We start from the raw sequence: 19834 nt of genomic DNA, 5'->3' as shown, positions 1-19834 counted from the left end.
TATCTTTCGCTTATAGACCTAAAAGCAGGGCATGAATATATCTTCTGTAAAGGAAATTTTCATTTGTAAAGGTGTTGCCTTCTCCCATACCAGGAAGAGTAGTACACCATAGGATGGTGCTGAGATGAGTCTGCACAAAAAACCCTTATTTACCATTTGTTTCCCCCATACATTTCCTAATAGTTACTTTCTTACAATGTACCCGCCTAGAAGCCCAGACCCCTTTTCTTTTAACTAGTCCCTTCTCCACAATTCATCATCCTTTGTTAAAGTGGTATATAAGTGCCAAATTCTAACCACCTTTTTGAGTTACTTATCACTGAGCACTCCTGCATGTATGTATGTTGCACATATAAACAGTTTTTCCTCTTGCTAATCTGTCTTTTGTCAGTTTAATTTGCAAGTCCCCAAACACTGAATCTGAGAGGATACAGGAAAAGTTTTTTTTCCTCCCCTCTATAACTTCATCCACATGTCCAGAAATAGAATCTGTGGGAATGGGGGGAGGAAGGAAAGGGAAACTATTATTTCTAGGGGAAAGACCTTCTAGATATGATGCTCTACAGCTTTGCATTTTGAAGAAGGCAAAGTCAATTCAAAACTTTAGCAAAATAATGCAGAAATAAAGACTATATTGTTTTACAAGCTTCCAGAGTTGGAGTCATCCACTGAAAATAGTTTAATTTTCTAGGAAATGCTGGTATCTTCGGATCAGGAACTAGCTGCTGAACTTCCACATCTTTGTGGGTCATTAACTGGCAACACAACATGCCCTACTTGTGGCAAACTTCCTGCTTTGCTCTAGCTTTACTAGGATTTGTGAGATCTAGGCAGTCTTTTAGCTGGTGCTATCTTTAATCTTTATGTCTCAGACATTATTCTTATTTACAAGACAAGAAAGGAAATAGGGATTTTAAACTCGTGTTCAAGTCCAGTTGGAGCCCATGTATCCAGTTCTCCACAGTTGTTCAGCAAGAGAAAATCATTTCAAAACAGAGAACACAGTTTTCCCCCTTCAGAAGGGCCAACTGCAGTCTTTCAGGAAGTCCTGAGCCAGACTGCACTTTGCACTCGGAAAGCTTATTTCTTCCAACATCCTTTATTAACATTCTTTTCCTCGTGGCACTTCTCAATGGCTGCTGCAGCTGAGCTGCTCAGCACAGATTTTCTGCTCCACATGGGGGAGGGGATGTTAATTATGCAGAAAGATGGAGAGAGGCCAGACAGCCCCTCTGGTGAACTGTCTCATTCAAGCAAGCCCCACTTCCTGCTGTTTTGCAGCTACAAGGATCACCTGTTGGTCTTGGCATCTGGCCAAACTGGGGCCCAGCGGAAATGACAGACTCAACTAAAAATGAAAGCCTGTTCATATTCTAGTACCCCAAATTGGGGGGAGAGAGGGAAAACACATGCAATAAAACAGTGTAAGAATTATACAAAAGGTAGCAAAACTCATTTTTTCTCCTCCTCTTTCTTTTTTTCTTTCAGTCTGTCTGCTTGAAATACAATCATCAAAATGGAACTGTGAGCCAAAAAATGTCTCCCTAGTTAAAGCCCCTGACTTAAGGGGAAATACAGGAAATCCTCTCTATCCTTCCCTACATCCCCACTGGGTGTCAGTCTTATGGCCTAAATAAAGTTTTAAAAAGTAACAGCCCAAATACCCCCAGTTCTTTAACCCACTCTACAGCCTCTCAATATTTACCTCTTTATTACTTCCTCCTTAACCCTAGGATTTCTATCCATCATGACAATTCCATCAGGTGAAGTTTGATGATAGAAATATTCTCTTATTGATGGTGGTCATTGCATGTATCAGTGAAGAAAAGTAGGCCTGTTTAACCTATAATTACAATATTCTCTAGGTATTTTTATCTTGTAGCAAAACTTCATTGACCCATACATCAAGTACTATAATATAAGCAGATACTTTCTGGAACAGTTTAATAGTTTTTCAAAAAATTCCCGATTGTGTGTGTATGACCAAATAATTATAAGGTCTCTTAAATTAAAACAGTGGAACAAGAAAGCTTTAAATCCCTTCCCAAAGGTAGTAAATTGATAACCTGGAAGGTACTACATCTGATAAAGGAGACCATAAAGCATTTCAGCTACCACCCAGAGTTTATTTCTTGAAAAGGATATGCAGTGTTTTTGTGAGTTTGGTCTTTAAATTGTGACACTTTCTTTAGCCATTGCCTACCTTCTTTCCACATATAGCAGCCAGGCAGGTAGCAAAGTCAAAACCTCTGCAGGAGAGACCACTGCCTAATCTGCATGTCATGCATTATTCATGACCCCCTGATTCCTGCACCTGCATCTAGGCAGGAAGCTTGCAGGGAACGTTCATTATTCTTCCTTTAGCCTCATACAGGCCCGATTACTGCTAAGCCACTTTGTTGTGTAACTAAGGGTTTCAAGCCTTGGTACTAACTGCTGGATATGGAAAGACAGAAAAAAAACAAAGAACAAAAAACAAAAAACCACCACGCTGAAGAAAAGGGCAATCGTGGTTGTTGTGTAACATGCACTGAACCCTACAATATGTTCTTCTGAGACCGACAGTTTATGTCAGATGGAAATGCTCACATTTGGTGATTTACATTACATAGAACAAAGGAAGCTATACCATTAAGGCCACATATACAAACTGTTCTATTTATATACACTTACTCATCTGAGGCAGACAGCATATTTATAATTTTATCCAAAGCTGAGCTTAACTTAGCTTTTCTGCTAAGCATGTAAGAACTTTTTAGACGTCTTGATACAGAAATGACCATTCTTTGAGTATAAGCACCAAAGGACCTCACCCTCAAATATTGTATTTTAATGACTAACATATATAGTTAATATGATCACTCTGCTTTTCAATGTTTTCATGAATCTACTTGAATGACTGTTGGCTGGAGAAAGGATGTGAAACCTGGGTACCCAATAGAAATTACTGATCACTGATGAGCTGCTGGGGAAGGATACCGATCCTACCGTGTTACTATTGCCACCAGAGAAAAGCTGTGACAACGTAAACTCAATCTTGTAGTCCCTCACTGGAATTAGGATGAAGTGGTGAAGAGTACAAACTGTGTAGCCAGCCTGGCTTGGAGTGAATTCCAGCTCCACCATTAACCAACAGAGTCATCTGAGGGGAAGTTACTTAAGCTCCCTGTGCAAATGCAGGCAATAATGGTGGCCACCTCCTAGCTGTGAGATATACATAGGTTAATAGTTGTAAAGTGTCCAGAACAGTGCTTGGTACCCAGGAAGCCATTAATACAGTTAACTTTATATCTAGCAGTGCTGGTTGGATTGGAAAGGATGGGAAGATAAAACTAGAATATCTAGCACATTCCAGGAGACTGAGATAACAAAAGTGCTCTGCAAGTCTGCAGTCTTCCCACTAAGTTTACGTGACTTCACTAATGAACACATATACACTGGGTGCCAAAAAAATGTATACACATTAAGAAAGGAAAAAACGATTAAAATTGTAATACTCAACATACACCGATAACAAAAAAGATGAATACAAGTCACGTTCGACTTCTGCAATTACAAGAGGTGCTCAGAGTGGTTACCATCAGCGTCCACACACTTCTGATTACGGCGAACTACTGCTTAAGCAATGTTGACCAAAGTGTCCACTTGTATACATTTTTTTTTTTTTGGCACCCCTGGTAGAGTAACATGAACCAAATACTGTGATTTCTAAGGTATGGCTTACTCTCTGACAGCTCGTCTTTCTGTTCTTTATTAGAAAACCTATCTTCTGTTTACTACATTGTATAGTATTTCAATTATGTCCCATTTAAGAACAAGTCAGTAATTATAGCAACACAAAATCACCCCATTTACTAAGACCTTACTATATGTCACAGACACCAGGCTTCGAACCTTAAACATATTATCTTATTTTATCTCATATCATTATCCACACTTTATCTTTGAGAAAATAAGTTTAGAAGAGTTAGGTAACTTGCCAGGGTCACACAGCTAGTGAGCAGCAAAATCAGAACTTGAATGCAGATATGAGTTGTCCTACTTTAGATTATCACTCAGGCTTTCTGAGGGCATATGCACTTCCTCCACATGACCCTAGAGGATGCAATAAGTAAAACAGCACTGAGAGGGCCGGCCCAGTGGCTCAGGTGGTTAGAGCTCCATGCTCCCAACTCCGAAGGCTGCCGGTTCGATTCCCACATGGGCCAGTGGGCTCTCAACCACAAGGATGCCAGTTCAATTCCTCAAGTCCCGGAAGGGATGGTGGGCTCTGCCCCTGCAACTAAAATTGAACACGGCACCTTGAGCTGAGCTGAGTCCCCGATGGCTCAGTTGGTTGGAGCGCATCCTCTCAACCACAAAGTTGTGGGTTCGACTCCCACAAGGTGGCTGCGCCCCCTGCAACTAGAAATGGCAACTGGACCTGGAGCTGCGCCCTCCACAACTAAGACTGAAAGGACAACAACTTGAAGCTAAACGGCACCCTCCACAACTAAGATTGAAAGGACAACAACTTGACTTGGAAAAAAGGCCTGGAAGTACACACTGTTCCCCAATAAAAGTCCTGTACCCTTTCCCCAATTAAAAAAAAAATCTTAAAAAAAAAAAAAAAACAGCACTGAGAGATTTAATGACTTAGCATTTGTTTAAGCTCCATTGTACGTTCTATAGTGTAAGTAGATACAAAGTGAAAGCACTGTTTGTTTTTTTTTCTTTTGGTCTAAAGTTGACACCAGACTAAAAACTAAGCAGGTGGGTACTCCCAAGAAATGCAGTCATAGTAATATATTATGTTCTCCCTTTCATTGTTATGAAGATTCATTGTTATTAGTGTTGCTATTTAAATACAAAATGTGTAATGCATGCAAGTTTCAGATGGTAAAATTAATTCTAGCTACATCCCCTTCCTGTCTTCCCTTTTCTGTAGAACCCAAGCCAAACCGTTTGTGTCCACATCCCTCTGATGATGACATCCTGGTCATCGTCATCAATGGCCTCCATGTTTTCAAATCTAATGAGTAATTCTCAGGCCTCATCTCCAATTCTCAGTAGCAACTGCCATAACCGCTCAAGCAACTCCTTGAAAAGCTTTCTTTACTCAGCGTCACTGACATTCACCTGGCTTTCCTCTTCGTTTTTTTTTTCCTTTTCTGGAACCTCCTTCTCTCATTTCTTTGAATTCTACATGTTGGTGTGGCCTGGGGATCTCCTTCTCATGACCTTTCTCTTCCCAATTTCAACTCACTCCCTAGGCTAAAAAAACAGCCTACAATATGGCCATGCTCACACCCTTGATACCATCCCATCTAAAGCTTTACTTATCATCCACATCATAATGACTCCCAAATTTCTATCCCTATCTATATATTTTCTCTGAACACCAGACTCAGGTTTCTCAATCCTAACTTTTCCTTTTTAAAAAAAAATTTTTTTAAAGGTGTCCATTTCCATATCTTCTCAGTTTCAAAAATAGTGGCATCATTCACCCGGCTGTAACTTTGGAATAATACTTGAGTCCCTTCATGCTCTCACACCCCATAACTTAGAACAGTCAGAATAAACTATCCTAGAACAGTCAGAATAAACTATCATTTCACAGAACAATAAAATATATATTGTAAGAAACTACTCATCTAGTAAGGTCAGAGATTTTCATTATCACGATCATGAGAAATTATTACATGCAAGTATTTTCTATTCTTAAGTTCAATTTTTCTGTTATATAACAAAATTATTAGCCCATATTTTCATCCATATTTTTTCCAATTATTTGACACAATACACACTTTAACCCAGTTTACTACACTTGTAGAAGAGTAATCTAGAAATAATTCCACAATTGTTCTTAAGTATTGGTATTTTCTTATGCAGAAATCACATGAAAGATCGTTTTAAAGTAATTCTTGGTATTGCTTCCTTTTTATACATAGTTGCACTGAATACAACTTCTCATGATTTTTCAGGTTAGTTTGACCAAATAAAAGTAAGCATGACCAGTGTTTAAATGAAATGGATCTGTTTTATTCTGTTTTTATCAAGTAAGGAATTAGATAACCATTAGGAATGCCATATATTTTTGTAAGTTTTCCATCCCCTTAGTTATACTTAAGTTTCTCTCTCATGCAAAGAAACTGATATTAGTCTCAGAAGAGTGGGCTGAACTTAAACATCATATAGAATTAATGAGATTTTTCTTCCACTGTCTACTATAACAGTATAAATTTTGTTAAAAATACAGTGTTTTGAGGAGAGCAACATGTATTTCTTCTATACATCAACAGAATGTGGAATTCTAAAAAGAGAACATTTGGCTTGCATAATTATATCCTATTAGTTAATCCCAGCTTCATCTCCCAGCATCCCCACTTGCTCTCTCTGTGGCTGTGATACTAAAGATTCTTTTCCTTCCCTTGTCACCTGGTTAGCCGATTCTCAATTCTAAGAAGCCATCCTGAACCTGCAGATGTAGGTCAGCTCACTCCAAGTTCTCACAGCCCAGAGTACTTGCACTCGTTAACTGAAGATTACATTTGTTTGTGTTTAGTTTATTTCGTCTGTCTCTCCAGCTAGACAATATGGTCCAAGGAGAAGAGGGAACTTTTCTCTTTTTCTCATTATCAGATCTCCAATATCTGCCACAAGTGGGCACTCAACCCTCTTTTCCTACTAGAATATAACTTCTAGGATCGAAAGCAACGCCCATGTCCAACGGCCATTTGTTAAGCAGTGAGATGTAGAAAAAAAGATGAAAAGTTTTAGATTTAAAAATTTGAGTTATTTTGCTGACTTGCTTATTGAACTCCTCCAGAGCACTCTTGGCGCTTCAATAATTGAGCAATATTAATTAAATCCAACATACTTTACTGAACAGCTACTATCCATGAAGTCTTGAATTATGGAGTAAGACAGGACCTCTGCTCTCAAGCTTAAAGTTTAGCTGAGATAAGCAGGTAGCAATGATCATAAAATAGGGTGAGCAAATTAAAAGGGATTTCAAGTTTTATTGAAGAGAAGAAGGGGTTCGAATGAATTCAAACTGTGAAACAACAGAGACGGTTTCAAGGAAGAGACTTTTATGCTGAGACATGAAGGATAAGTAAAACTTTCAGAATCAGAAGTGAATGATGGTATGAAAATACTTCAAGAAGAGGAGTTAAATTAGCCATCTAAGTATGAGAGTGAATTGAAGGTGTGAGGGGCAAGTTTCTTAGAAACTTTAGGGGGAGAAGAGCTAGAATGTTAATACAGAGCTAGAATACAGATCAATAAATAAATATCTGAATAAGGAGTTAGTGATTGGGGCAATCAGCTTTGGAATAATATCAATCTTTCCTCTTTTGCTCACAGACATATATACATCACTTACATATTTAATTTAACCAACATTTATTGCATACCTATTATTTATTCATTAATTTGAATATTAATTGAACATCTATTGTGCCAGACACTGCTCTAGGCTTTGAAGTACTGTGAACTGTGTTAGGGGAGGGGGTACATACCATCTATTAACACATGGCTCCTGACTTCAAGCAGCTAATAGTACAACATGTGTTTAGACAAACAACTGACCATCGTGGTGCAATGTGGTAAATGGCCATGAGGGTAGAGAGAAGGGGCATCTGAATTAAGCTTTGGAGTAGACCTGGATGTTTCCCTAGAACAATATAGACAGGCAATAAAGGGTGGATATGTCCAACAGCAAAACTACAAATTGTACTGGGTGACTAGAGTAAAGGGTCTGGCAAGCCTGGAGGGGATTATGTAATAAATAGGGGGCTGATCAGGGAAGATCTTGTGCTAAGTAATTAACTCAAAGAGAGTTAAAGGACAACCACCAAAGTCTTTTAAGGTTGGAACTAACACAACTAGATTCATGTAGTAGAAAAAATCACCTTGGTGATAGTGCAGAGAGCGGCCTAAGAGAATACAGAATTACACAGGCAACACCATTGGAGGGCTACTGTAACAGCGTTGCCAAACAGGGTCTAAGATGACAGTAGTGGGAATGGCGGTGGGTAGGACAAGGAGTCACAGGAAGATGGTCACATAATAAATTGTTATACCTGGGCCCTGATGGAAATATATGCAAGATGTGTGGAGGCAAAGCAGAATCAAGAAAGCAAAACACCCAGGTAAATAGGTAATTAGAAGAGCCACTATAGGGAATATGGATCATGTTTGGGATTTAAAAAAAAAAAACTGAAAAAATGCAATGACTTTCTGTTAGGTGCAGGTACAGATCTGGGTTCAGCAGAGAGTTTTAAGAAGAGAGCTGGAGATGTAAGCATCTCTATCAAATAAATGGTTGCAAAGCCCTGAGTTTCATGGAGGCAGAATGTAGGTGATCCAACCTGCAGACCAAGGCCGGAACACCAGGGAACAGTCCACCTTCTAGGATGACTTCAAAACTCGTCCTACTCATTCACAGAATGCCAGAAACCCCCACGTACTGATGAGAAGCTGGCATTTCACAACTCAACTTAGGCTCATGTGATCTCATGATCAATATTAAGAGAGTAAAACAAGATCTGTCAGAAAAATGAAAACTAATCTGTTTCTCTTTCAGGGCCGCCTTGGACGGTCAATGGCACTGATGATCAATTCTGCAAACAACCCAGAAATCCTGGAGGCATCCTTGACTGAACTGCTCTCCCCATATCCAATCCCTTTTCAATCCCTCACACTGTCATCTTTTCATTTCAGCAGTCACTCACCTATTTGAACCCACTCCTCTCTCTGTCCAGCACTAATCCCAAAACCTTCTCCCTCAATCCACTTTCTGCACTAGAGCCATAGTGTTATTTTTAAAAGGCAAATCTCTTCTTCTTGCTCCATTACCCCTTTAGTGGCTTTTCATTGCTCTTGAAATAGACCCAAATCTCAACATGGCCCAAATGCCTGTGATCCGGCCTCTGCTCATCTCTCCAGCTTCCCTTTCCAACAATATCCCCCTCCACGAACCGCTGCTTGCTGTGATCCAGTCACCTTGGTCTCCTTTCAGTTTCTCTGAGCTCCTTGCCTTTGCATGTATTGTTCCTTTTATATGGAATCCCCAATAGGCTCTAGCCCCTTCCTCTAGTTAACTCTTACTCACCCCCAGCTCTCACTCAATTGTCACACTGTTCCCCATGACTCACCAAAAAGGATCACATCTGTAGACACTCATTATTCTCTCTGTCATTCACAGCACTTATCAGGCTTTTAGTTCTATGTAGATAGGACTATTTGGCGAGAAGCAGGAACTATTTCTCCTTAGCTCTCCCCTATAGGTCCGATACGGAGCCCTACGTCTAGTACAAAGGAGGCACACATTAAACATTGCGATTAAAATAAAAGAAAATGATGAGAACTTACAATAGTAGCCTTTTTATCTTTCCTAATATTTGTTCTTGCAATAATCTTGGAAAATAAATTATACATATACATATACTTTAATACATATACTTAAATGTAATACACATGTATTAAAGATAAAATATGGAGTGGAAGAGGTGAGAAGAAAGTGGTGTGGCCTATGTGTTGTCCAAGAAAAACTTTGCACCCACTGCGATGGGTTCTGTGGCCTCATGTCAGCCTGCCTCCAGCCCTGTCTGCCAGCACACAGGACCCATCCAGCAAGGCTGCCAAAGCAGACACGCCCATCACTTCCTCACCTCAGGAGAAATTTGGGGAAAATTAGTGGCCATTGTGAAGAGATTGGTGAAATTCAAATGAGGCCTGTAGTTTAGTTAGTAGTGGTGAAACAAAGATAATTAATTGGTTTGAATAACTGTGCTATGATGACGTCAGACACAAACATTAGGGAAGCTGAGTAAAGCGTATCTGTAAACTTTCTAGAGTATTTTTGCAACTTTTAAATCCTAAAATTATTTCAAAATACAACATTTTTAAAGTGCTATTCCTTTGCTAGGATATGAATATAAGCAATATAGAGCTTCTAGAAACTACTTTTCCCATTTTTATTTAGGAATGTATTTTTTTTCCATTCTTTTCAACAGTTATTATGGGTAACATTCATTCTATATTTGTTTATAAATATATAGAGTATATCTCTCTGTGGGTGCACATTCTCTCATGCACTTTTTTTGTTTTAGTAAATAAACTGATCAATCAATTCTACTGCTTTCAGCACATGGTTTTTGCACAGAATTACTAGTAATAGGTATGTTGAAAAGTGGTAGAAAGGAGTAAAAGAAAAAAGATCAATATATTTTAAAAGGTTAATAAAAATAATTCTATGGTGAGATTTTTGGAGGAAAAATTTAGATTATGTCTACAGAACAACCTATAATCTGGAACCCAATATTTATCTATGTAACCTAGGTAATACAGATCCCAAATTCCTGCTTTGACCTGAGCTACCCTGATCATTGAATTGCTTCTGGTTTACACTTCATTTTGTGTAGTTTATAAGTCTGGTGTAATATTTTGAGTGTTCAGTGTATGGTGCATTAAGGCTTCTGTCCTTTAACACATGAACTGAAATACTTTGATTTTAGTTGTTAGTGTGGACTGAGTTGGAAGAATTTCTTGAACGGACAGACATTCTGATTGGTGGTTATTCTGTTAGTCTCACCGGTATCACCTTTAATGTGGTGTGCTCTGTTGAGAAAGAACAGTGAGTAGCTGAAGAATTACTTCAAACACTTTTACTGTCTCTGGCTGCATGAATTTTAACATGCCTCATTTAGGCAAAAAAGAAAAAAAGAGGCAACGTTAAAGTATGTAATATGGCCTTTTTGTCACCACAAATTGGATCTATTACAAGATAGTATTCTCTCAAGAAGGCATTATTGCTTACCAGACTGGACCATGTTTTCTTTGAGTAGGACAAACTTTACATCCTTTGGTTCACGGCATAATGAAAATGACAAAACTAGACTCTAAAGATGATAAGCTCTATTTAAGGTGAAAAGGTGGCTTCTTGCATTTCACTTACAATAAAATTTCAAATTCTAGAGAAACCCCAATCTGATAACTATGGGTGACGATTATCTTTATTTATTTTAAATAATGTATTTAAAAGAAATGAATTTATGTATTTGTGTATGTGTATGTGTGTGTGTGTGAATCCTGATTTGTGTTCAAGTGGACACCATTTATATCAAAGGGAATGGCACCCAGGAGAGGGATTCGGTACTGGATCACAGAGCAGTCTGATGGAGGCAGTTCCCTCACTGCCGAAACAGTCGGCCTGGAAGCTTGGAGGACTTTAAGGTAAGGAGACAGGAACTGACCTACTAGCTTATGCAGAGATACTTTATTTTAGGACTTGGCACCGGAGGCCAAGAGCTGCCAAACACATCAATCAGTTCCCACAGAGCTACAGGTGTCTGTGGAGACTGGCAAGGAGTACGTGACGTATCATACATCAGTAACCAACAGATTGGACAAAGAGCAACGCACCCACTATCTAAGTTCTTCCGAAACATACCCGGCCCTCTACAATTGATCAACATTATTTACACTTGTTGTGTTCAAATTCACCCTTCTGTTCTCTGCCCCATATCGGCCACCAGCATTCTCTGTCCTCAGCTACACGTAGCACTGGCCTAAGATGGTACAGAGTTGCTCATGCCCAAACATGTAGTGGTTGTTAAATTAACACCAAATTAATTAAAATCAACACCATTAGTGGTTGTTAAATTAACACAGGCAAAGCAAAGCACAACTGCTTTAGTTATTTTGGTTATTTCTGAATTTGACACTGATAACTCCATTGTTGTTCTGGTTGCTTATGAAGCACCAGATCATTATTGTGATTGAAAAAAGATACACAGAAAGAATTGACTAAGATGTATTAAGCACTACTATGTTCAATGCACATGCCATCCAATTTAGGTAACATTGAGGTTACATAATAAGGATAAAAGATTAAGAACTTCAGAAGAGTCATCTCAAGATGGTAGATAATGAAAAATGGAAACATTGATGACTTTAAGAGGTCAGGGAGACAAAAATCACTTGAAGCTAATGGTATGAGATTTGGACTGGGCTTCACAGGACACAGGTCCTGAGCAGGCATGGAGAAGCAGCCAGGAGTGCAAGTGTGCAAATGAGGCAAAAAACAGGAGCAAAGAGGAAGAAGTGGAAAAGATGAGTACAGCATGTGGCTACCTGAGTTGGAAGAAGGAGTTGTTCAGATAAACAGGTGTAGCCCTCAAGGTGGAATGCCTGATGACAGGTGACAGATGTGGGATTTTTCTCTCTAGAAAGTGCAAAGCTGCTGGAAGACTTCATTTCAGAGGAGTAATGTTATCACATAAGAATCATTTGCAAGTGGTGTGCAGAATGACTGGAAAAGATAAACCTGACGATATTGCAATAGTTCAGATGTAAAGGGACAAAGTCTAAAAGAGGTCCTGAGGGGAGGGAGAGAAAGGAGCAGGTGAGATAACAAGGAGAACTGGCAAAACCTGGTGACACTGGCTGGAGGAAGGTAAAGGGAATACTAAACTTCCGAGAGACTACAGCAATGGTGGGAAACATGGTTTTAATTTTAGGCAGCTAGAAACGAATGACTGCAATTCAGGAGGGAGGGCAGACTTACAAGAAAGGACTTGATTTTCATAAAAGGGAAGGCTGCAGCTGAAAAAGTGGGTGAGCTGTCTGAAGAAAAACCTGCAGAGGCAGAGTTGTGCATGGCTGCTGACTGACCTTACAATTGGGGGCAAGAGGAAAAGGAAGTAGAAGAAAAAGTCAGTGCGAGAAAATAAACCTGTTTCCCCCCAAATAAGACCTAGCCAGACAATCAGCTCTAATGCGTCTTTTGGAGAAAAATTAATGTAAGACTGGGTATATCATATATCATATCATATATCATATCATATCTTATTATACCCGGTCTTATAGTAAAATAAGACCAGATCTTATATTAATTTTTGTTCCAAAAGATGCATTAGAACTGATTGTCCAGCTAGGTCTTATTTTCAGAGAAATTCGGTAGCAGTAAAAAAGGTAGTATCAGAAGTGAACTCCGGGGCTGGCCTGGTGGTTCAGGTGGTTGGAGCACCGTGCTTCTAACTCTGAAGGCTGCCGGTTCCCACATGGGCTCTCAACTACAAGGTTGCCAGTTCAACTCCTCGAGTCCTGCAAGGGATGGTAGGCTGCGCCCCTGCAACTAGCAAAGGCAACTGGACCTGGAGCTGAGCTGCGCCCTCCACAACTAAGACTGAAAGGACAACAACTTGATTGGAAAAAAGTCCTGGAAGCACACACCTGTTCCCCAATAAAGTCATGTTCCCCTTCCCCAATAAAAAATCTTTTAAAAATAATAATAATAGTCTTTAAAAAAAAGAAAAGAAATACATTCCGTCACTTTGCCAAATTTTCTAAAAGAAAAGGCATTGAGAAAGAGCCATTAGATGGGTAGACGAGTGATCATAACAGGAACAGGTTTTTGGTCAAGCTACAGAAGTGCTGTAGTGTGTTAATGCTTCAAAGTTAGGATAAAAGAATGTTGGAAAACAACATCTGTTTCAGAAACTTTTTCACAAAAGAAGAGAAATACGTACCTGGAATTCCAGACAAAGGTCATTTGGTTTTTCTTTTTTTCTCAAGAAAATGGAAGCTCTAATCCTGTATATTAGGTGGAATATGCAACTAAAAAGAGAGCTTAAAATGTTTGAGAAGGGAAAATTGAGTAAGAAATCTTCGAGAACCTAGAAAGCATGATGTTCCGTGACACTCAGCCCCTACATATGCACAAGTATTTTCTTAAAAGTGACAGCTTACTCTGAACTTCGTACTGTGCTAAGACCTATGAGATAAGTATCATCATTTCTACTTTATAAATGAGAAGAGGAAGCTTAGAGAGGCTGATACTTACCTAGCCCAAGGTCACACACCAGACCTGAAATTCAAGTCCTGACAGACTCCCATGCCACACTCTTAAAAAATGCCCCACTCTGTTTATTTTATGAACAAAGAAGTAAATCTACTTAAAAAAAATAATGTTCAATGGAAATTAGTAGAGTAGTAGAATATTCAGCAAAATTTAGTTACTTATAATTTCACGTTTGCTAAAGGATGTAGCTTGCAACTGAGAATTATGTGTATAAGCAGTCTTGAAGTATTTGAGATCTTTAAATGAGAACCTAATTTGTGTATCAAAATATTGCTTATAATACACATATTAGTCTGCCTATATAATAAAAGTATATATATTTGGTCTTTGTCCTGTGTTCCTGACACAGAGCTCCTAAGACTCTTGGACTTTCTTTCCTAAGTGACAGCAAAATAACAAACCCCTTTTGACTACATCTGAGTTTATGCTAATGAGGTGACCCATGGTGAGGGTGGGGCTCGATAGCTTTAGCATGAGGGCTGGTCTCTACAAAGACAAGCACATGGTTAGAGGGTTTGAACTTTCAGCCCCACTCCTATGCAGGGGAGAGGGGCTGGAGATGGAGTTCAAAGACCAATGGCCAGTGATTTCATGCCTGTGCAATGAAACTTCCATAAAACTCCCCAAACGATAGGATTCAAACAGCTACTGAGTTGGTGAACACACTGACATGTTGGGAGGATGGTATCTCCAGAGAGAGCACGGAAGCTCTGCATGACTATCCCCCATACCTCGCTCTGTACATCTCTTCCATTTGGCTTTTCTTGAGTTGCAGCCTTTATAATAAACTGGAAATCATAAGTCAAGCACTGCCCTAAATTCTGAGTCATTCCAGCAAATGATTGAACTTAAGAGGGGTCATGGGAACCCTTGTATTTGTAGTTGGCCAGGCAGAGCTGTGGGTTCTCTGGCTGACATCTACAGTGGGGCAGTCCTATTGGACTGGGCCCTTCATCTGTGGAGTCTATCTAACTGGGTAGTTAGCATCAGAACTGAATGGGGATTGCTGGACCCCACTGGTGTCAGAGGGTTGGAGAACTGGTTGTTGCTCAGAAAAACAATCATACAATATATTATCCAAATAATTTTATAGTGGGCTTTCATAATACTCATATTCCTCACGTGCTCTGGCCACACACAAGAATAATGTCCGTAACACCACTGTCAACAAGTGAGGTTATGATTTTTGAAGTAGGTAAATTACTATTTTCAAAAAATTCTGCAAATATTTTGTTGGGACTATTTCCCCTCAATCATCATTATTAAAAAATGTGGCAGGATCAATGGCCATAAAATAGAATTAACCCACATGGAAATCTACCAATCCTGATACTGTTTGAAACAATCAAGACAAACTAAATTTACAAAATATGATTAGAGCAGTTTGCTTAAATTTGTAGTCCCTGATTAAATACAGATGTTATGCAAAATAGCCTAGGTCTGGAAATTGCCCACAAATCCATCCTTATTATTTAGCATTATTTTTGCTTTGAACAAAAGAGAGTCCCAGAGATATCTGCAGAAATAAGAAGAATCAACATAGGTAAAAACAGAATATAAAAATCGATACATGGAGACAGCATGGATGGACCTAGAGAGTATTATGCTGAGCGAAATAAGTCAGACAAGAAAGAAAATACCATATGATCTCACTTATGTGGGCAATTTAAAGAACAAAATAAATGAACAAACAAAACAGAAGCAGACTCATTGATTCAGATAACAAACTGATGGTTGCCAGACGGGAGGGGGTTTGGAGGACAGGGTGATGAAGATGAAGGGCTTAAGAAGTACAAACTGGTAGTCACAAAATAGTCACGGAGATGTAAGGTACAGTACAGGGAATACAGTTAGTAATATGTTAATAACTATGTATCATGCCAGGTGGGCAGCAGACTCATTGGGGGATCACTTTGTAAATTACTTAAATGTCTAACCACTATGCTGTACTCCTGAAACTAATATGAAATAAATCTGAATGTCAACTATAATTGAAAAATAAAGATAATAAAAAATCCATAAGTGCATTAAACAACAACACACAAAGTATAGGCCTAAAAACTGCGTATTACCAAACAGTGAAATAGAAATGCCGTGATTTAAAAAAAATGATAAAGTTAACATAGAACCAATTTATGTTTCCACTCTTGCCATTCCTGCCCTGGAGATATGAGAATAAAAGCAACTTGATTCAGTAGTTATACAACTGATCAAATGCAAATTCGATATTTGAAAATAATAATTAATGAATCGAAACCATTTCTTAGTTTGTGTGCCAGGCTCGATGTATAAACATACAAAATACAGTACCCACCCTGAAGGGCTCTCCAGATGAGAGCGTTCAAATATCGTAACAATGTCACAGGTGGGATGAAGAGCGCCTGTTTAAGAGCACAGACTGTGGACCAGGCTACCTGGGTTCAACCACTACCGGTTCTCCCACTTACTGGTTGTGAGACAGGTGGTGTCAGATAATTCATCTCTATGCCTCTGTTTCCCCATCTTTATAGTGGGGTATTTACAAGGTCGGACAATTAACTTCGTGAACTTGTTGCAACAGTGTTGCTAAATTTTTTGATATCAGAGGATTATGAATTTGCACCAACTAAAGAAACAGTTAACCAAGTATAATATTTGGAAATGCTGAAAGGCTGCATGAAAAAGTTAGACGACCTGAACTTTTCGCCAACTTTCATGGCTCTTGCATCACAACAACGCACCAGCTCACATAACACAGTGAGGGAGTTTTTAGCCAGAAAACAAATCACTATATTGGAACACCCACCCTACTCACCTGAACTGGCCCCCAATGACTTCTTTCTTTACCCGAAGATAAAGGAAATATCGAAAGGAAGGCATTTTGATGTCATTCAGGACATCAAAGGTAATACGATGACGGCTCTGATGGCCATTCCAAAAAAAGAGTTCCAAAATTGCTTTGAAGAGTGTCTATGCATAGCTTCCCAAGGGAAGTACTTCGAAGGTGACCACAGTGATATTCAGCAATGAGGTATGTAGTTGGATGAGTTCATGAACATAATTGTCCGACCTCGTACTTCCTCTCATTCAGAATAGTGCCTGGAGCACAGCGTGCTCTAGAGAAGTCTTAGCTACGGTGATCTGCCCTTGCCTACTGGAGTTCCCTTGTTGCAGTGGAGATGTCTGCTTAGGGCTGCCACATGTCTCTGTGTCTCCTTTTCCTCCTAAGCAAAGGAAATAACTAGTAAGATGAGTCTATGTCTCTGGGTCTTGGGGACAGGCTAAATGCTAAGAGACTACAATCAAGGCTGTCACAAAACTGCCAGCTCCCAATTTGTACATAACTAGGGCTATTCCTCATGAAGAACTGTAAAAGCTTAATTTTTAAATAAAAAGTAACCAGAGTATTGCAATATCCTGTTAAATAGCAAGACAAACTCAAATCATTATAGCTGTAGCAGACTCCATTCTGTAAGAATCCCAGAGTAACCAGTATTTTGGAAATTAAATGTTAAACGAACTACACAAATTATCTGCTGATTAGAAAGTGTGACCCAGAGGTTGCAAGGTGACTTTAATTCCTTTTTAAGTTTTGAGTCTATACGTGCACAAATTGGGTGTTGATTTAATATCAGATGAGTGGCTGGCATGAGACTCAATAACTATCTTGTACACCTGAAACTAATATGATGTTGTATGTTCGCTATATTTTAATATAAATCTTTTTTAAAAAGTGGAAAAAAAAAAGAACATTTATAGTAAAGGTGCTGTACTGTCAGGGGCTCTCATTTGCCAACCGTCTCTTAATTGTGGTTGTGCTTACAAAAGCATCATGAATCTGGGCAGCGCCGAACAGGTCAGTCAGCTGGTCTGATTTACTGTATTCTGTATGCTGAGCCGTGCTGAAGAGCCAGGACCTTGAAATTCCCTTCCTCTCACGTGTGTATCAGTATGCTACGCACACGCCAGCTCGGGTTTGATTCATTCACACCATGTGAAGCAAATCATGGACGGATTAAATAATGGATTTTTCAGGTAACAGCATGACCAATATAAGGGTTCAAGGCCTTCAAAAATAGAGTATTTCTATTTTGCTTATGTGAGTTACTGGGGAGGGCCAATGTAGTCTCATGAGTGTCTGTATGTTTAGATCCTGTTTTTGCTTTTTTTTTTTTTTACCTTGACCAAGAATTTATCCACAAGGATGCAATTTGGAAATATATTTGCACAATGTTAACTTGAAATTATGCCATTCTGTTCTTCCTATTATCTTTTATAAAAGCTTAACATCTTCATGAACTTTAATATGATTTGCTTTGCAAGCCACACACACGCGTGACACAGACAAGTCCTTCACGTTGGCTATCATGTTCTATTTCAATATGCATATGTATGCTAATTCCAAACCACCGTCAGTTAATAAGCTCACAGAACACTGCTGAATTTACTTGGAATCCCAACCACATTTTTAAAAATGACACCAACATTTTCGGTTTTGACAAGAAATGCCTGATTTAAATCATTCCTGTTCATTAACTTTTTTTCCCCAGGCCCAGAAAAATAGACGGAATAAGCTTTCTATTAAATAAAAAGAAGGGGATAAAATCGTATTTCTATGGCTTCCTTCGGGATTTAACTTCTGCAATGGTTGGTTGACATTGGACCACAGGGAGGTTTCCCAGTAACTCCTTAGAGCAATTCTATAAAAGCCAGGTCTGCCCTGGGTCCGTGTGAACCACTTTTGTGCTCTTGTAACAAACACACGGCACGTTCCCTTCATCTACATGCCAGCTTTCTAGTTCTGTTGAAAAAGATTTTGTCCCATGAAATTGCTTTCGTATCTTTCTGATTTTTGTTTTAGAACATTTCAACTTTATATACTAAATTTCAAATTAAGTAACCAGCAAGACAAATGGAAATTCTCTGCAATTAATTGTTCTTATAGAGTGTGAAACGGGCACCTAGACGTTCTGCTAATTACGCTCAGTATAAGTCATAGCCTAGTGAAAACTGACTAGTGCTCATGCCTTCACAGCCCATACTATATGTATAGACTCAGCAAACTGCTGAGTTCCTGCTAACGAAAATTTCACACTTTGTGTGCATTTCAAAATAGCTTGTTGCTATTTCTGAAAGCTATTAAGGCTCCATTTTCTTTGAATTAGAACCGTTTGAGTCATTAATAAAAGTCAAAGCGACTGAGAATGAGTTTCATGTTACTATGGTGAGTTCAGAGCATAAAAACTCTTGATAACACACAAGGGCTGCACACATTGCAACCTATAAAGGGAAGGTTTGCATGCCTTGGTTATTCTACAAATATTTTCAATCATTGCTCTTTCAGTAAGGCTGTGACTGCTGGATCATGTGATACTCTACATTTGGGAAGTACGGAGAGTGCACAGAACACCTTCACAAATGTTATCTCATTCCATCCTCACAAGAGTCCTGTAGCAGAACGGAAAGACTCTACTGTATTTGCATTCTGTAAATGAGTACCCTAAGCGGTTCTGGGACTTGTTGGGTGTCACAATTGCGCTAGTCAGACAGAAATGAGCTTTTGATTCTAAACATATTTCTTTTTCAACTTCCCTGACAGAATTTGAAGCCAGAAAGCATTCTATAGACCACGTGGCCCTTGCCCACCTCACCCAAAACCTGACTGAGGATAACACTACATGACTTGCCCAGGGTCAGAGAGTGAGATTCTGGCCACACAGGGACTAAGAACTCCTGACCTGAAGCAGGAATATTCACAGTACCTTATGTAGTTGAGCAGATAAAAGGAAATATGGCATGTGGTTTGTCCAGCTCTCAATCACTGCTCAGCACACATTTTTTTCTTTCCCTCCTTCCTACTCACTGTTTATATAATGGTACTTAGCTTTTAAACAACATTTTATAAACTAAAAACACTTCAGCAATCCACAGTTGCTTATAAAAATAGGTGTTCAATGTCTTTGTTTCTGATTTTCATAGGTAATCCTTACATTTTGTTCAATTGCT

General features: G+C 39.0%; 1 protein-coding gene across 6 annotated transcripts in view; it reads right to left on the bottom strand.

Moving 5' to 3' along the window:
- KLF12 (KLF transcription factor 12) overlaps positions 1 to 19834 on the bottom strand; it is a 566208-nt gene that overhangs the window by 74059 nt on the left and 472315 nt on the right. The gene's annotated exons all lie outside the window — the stretch shown is intronic.

The sequence above is a fragment of the Rhinolophus hipposideros genome (genome assembly GCF_964194185.1).
Source record: "Rhinolophus hipposideros genome assembly, chromosome: 4".
In the NCBI taxonomy this organism is placed as follows: domain Eukaryota; kingdom Metazoa; phylum Chordata; class Mammalia; order Chiroptera; family Rhinolophidae; genus Rhinolophus; species Rhinolophus hipposideros.
The sequence above is the reverse complement of the archived record's forward strand: the minus strand, read 5'-3'. Positions and strand labels throughout refer to the sequence as shown.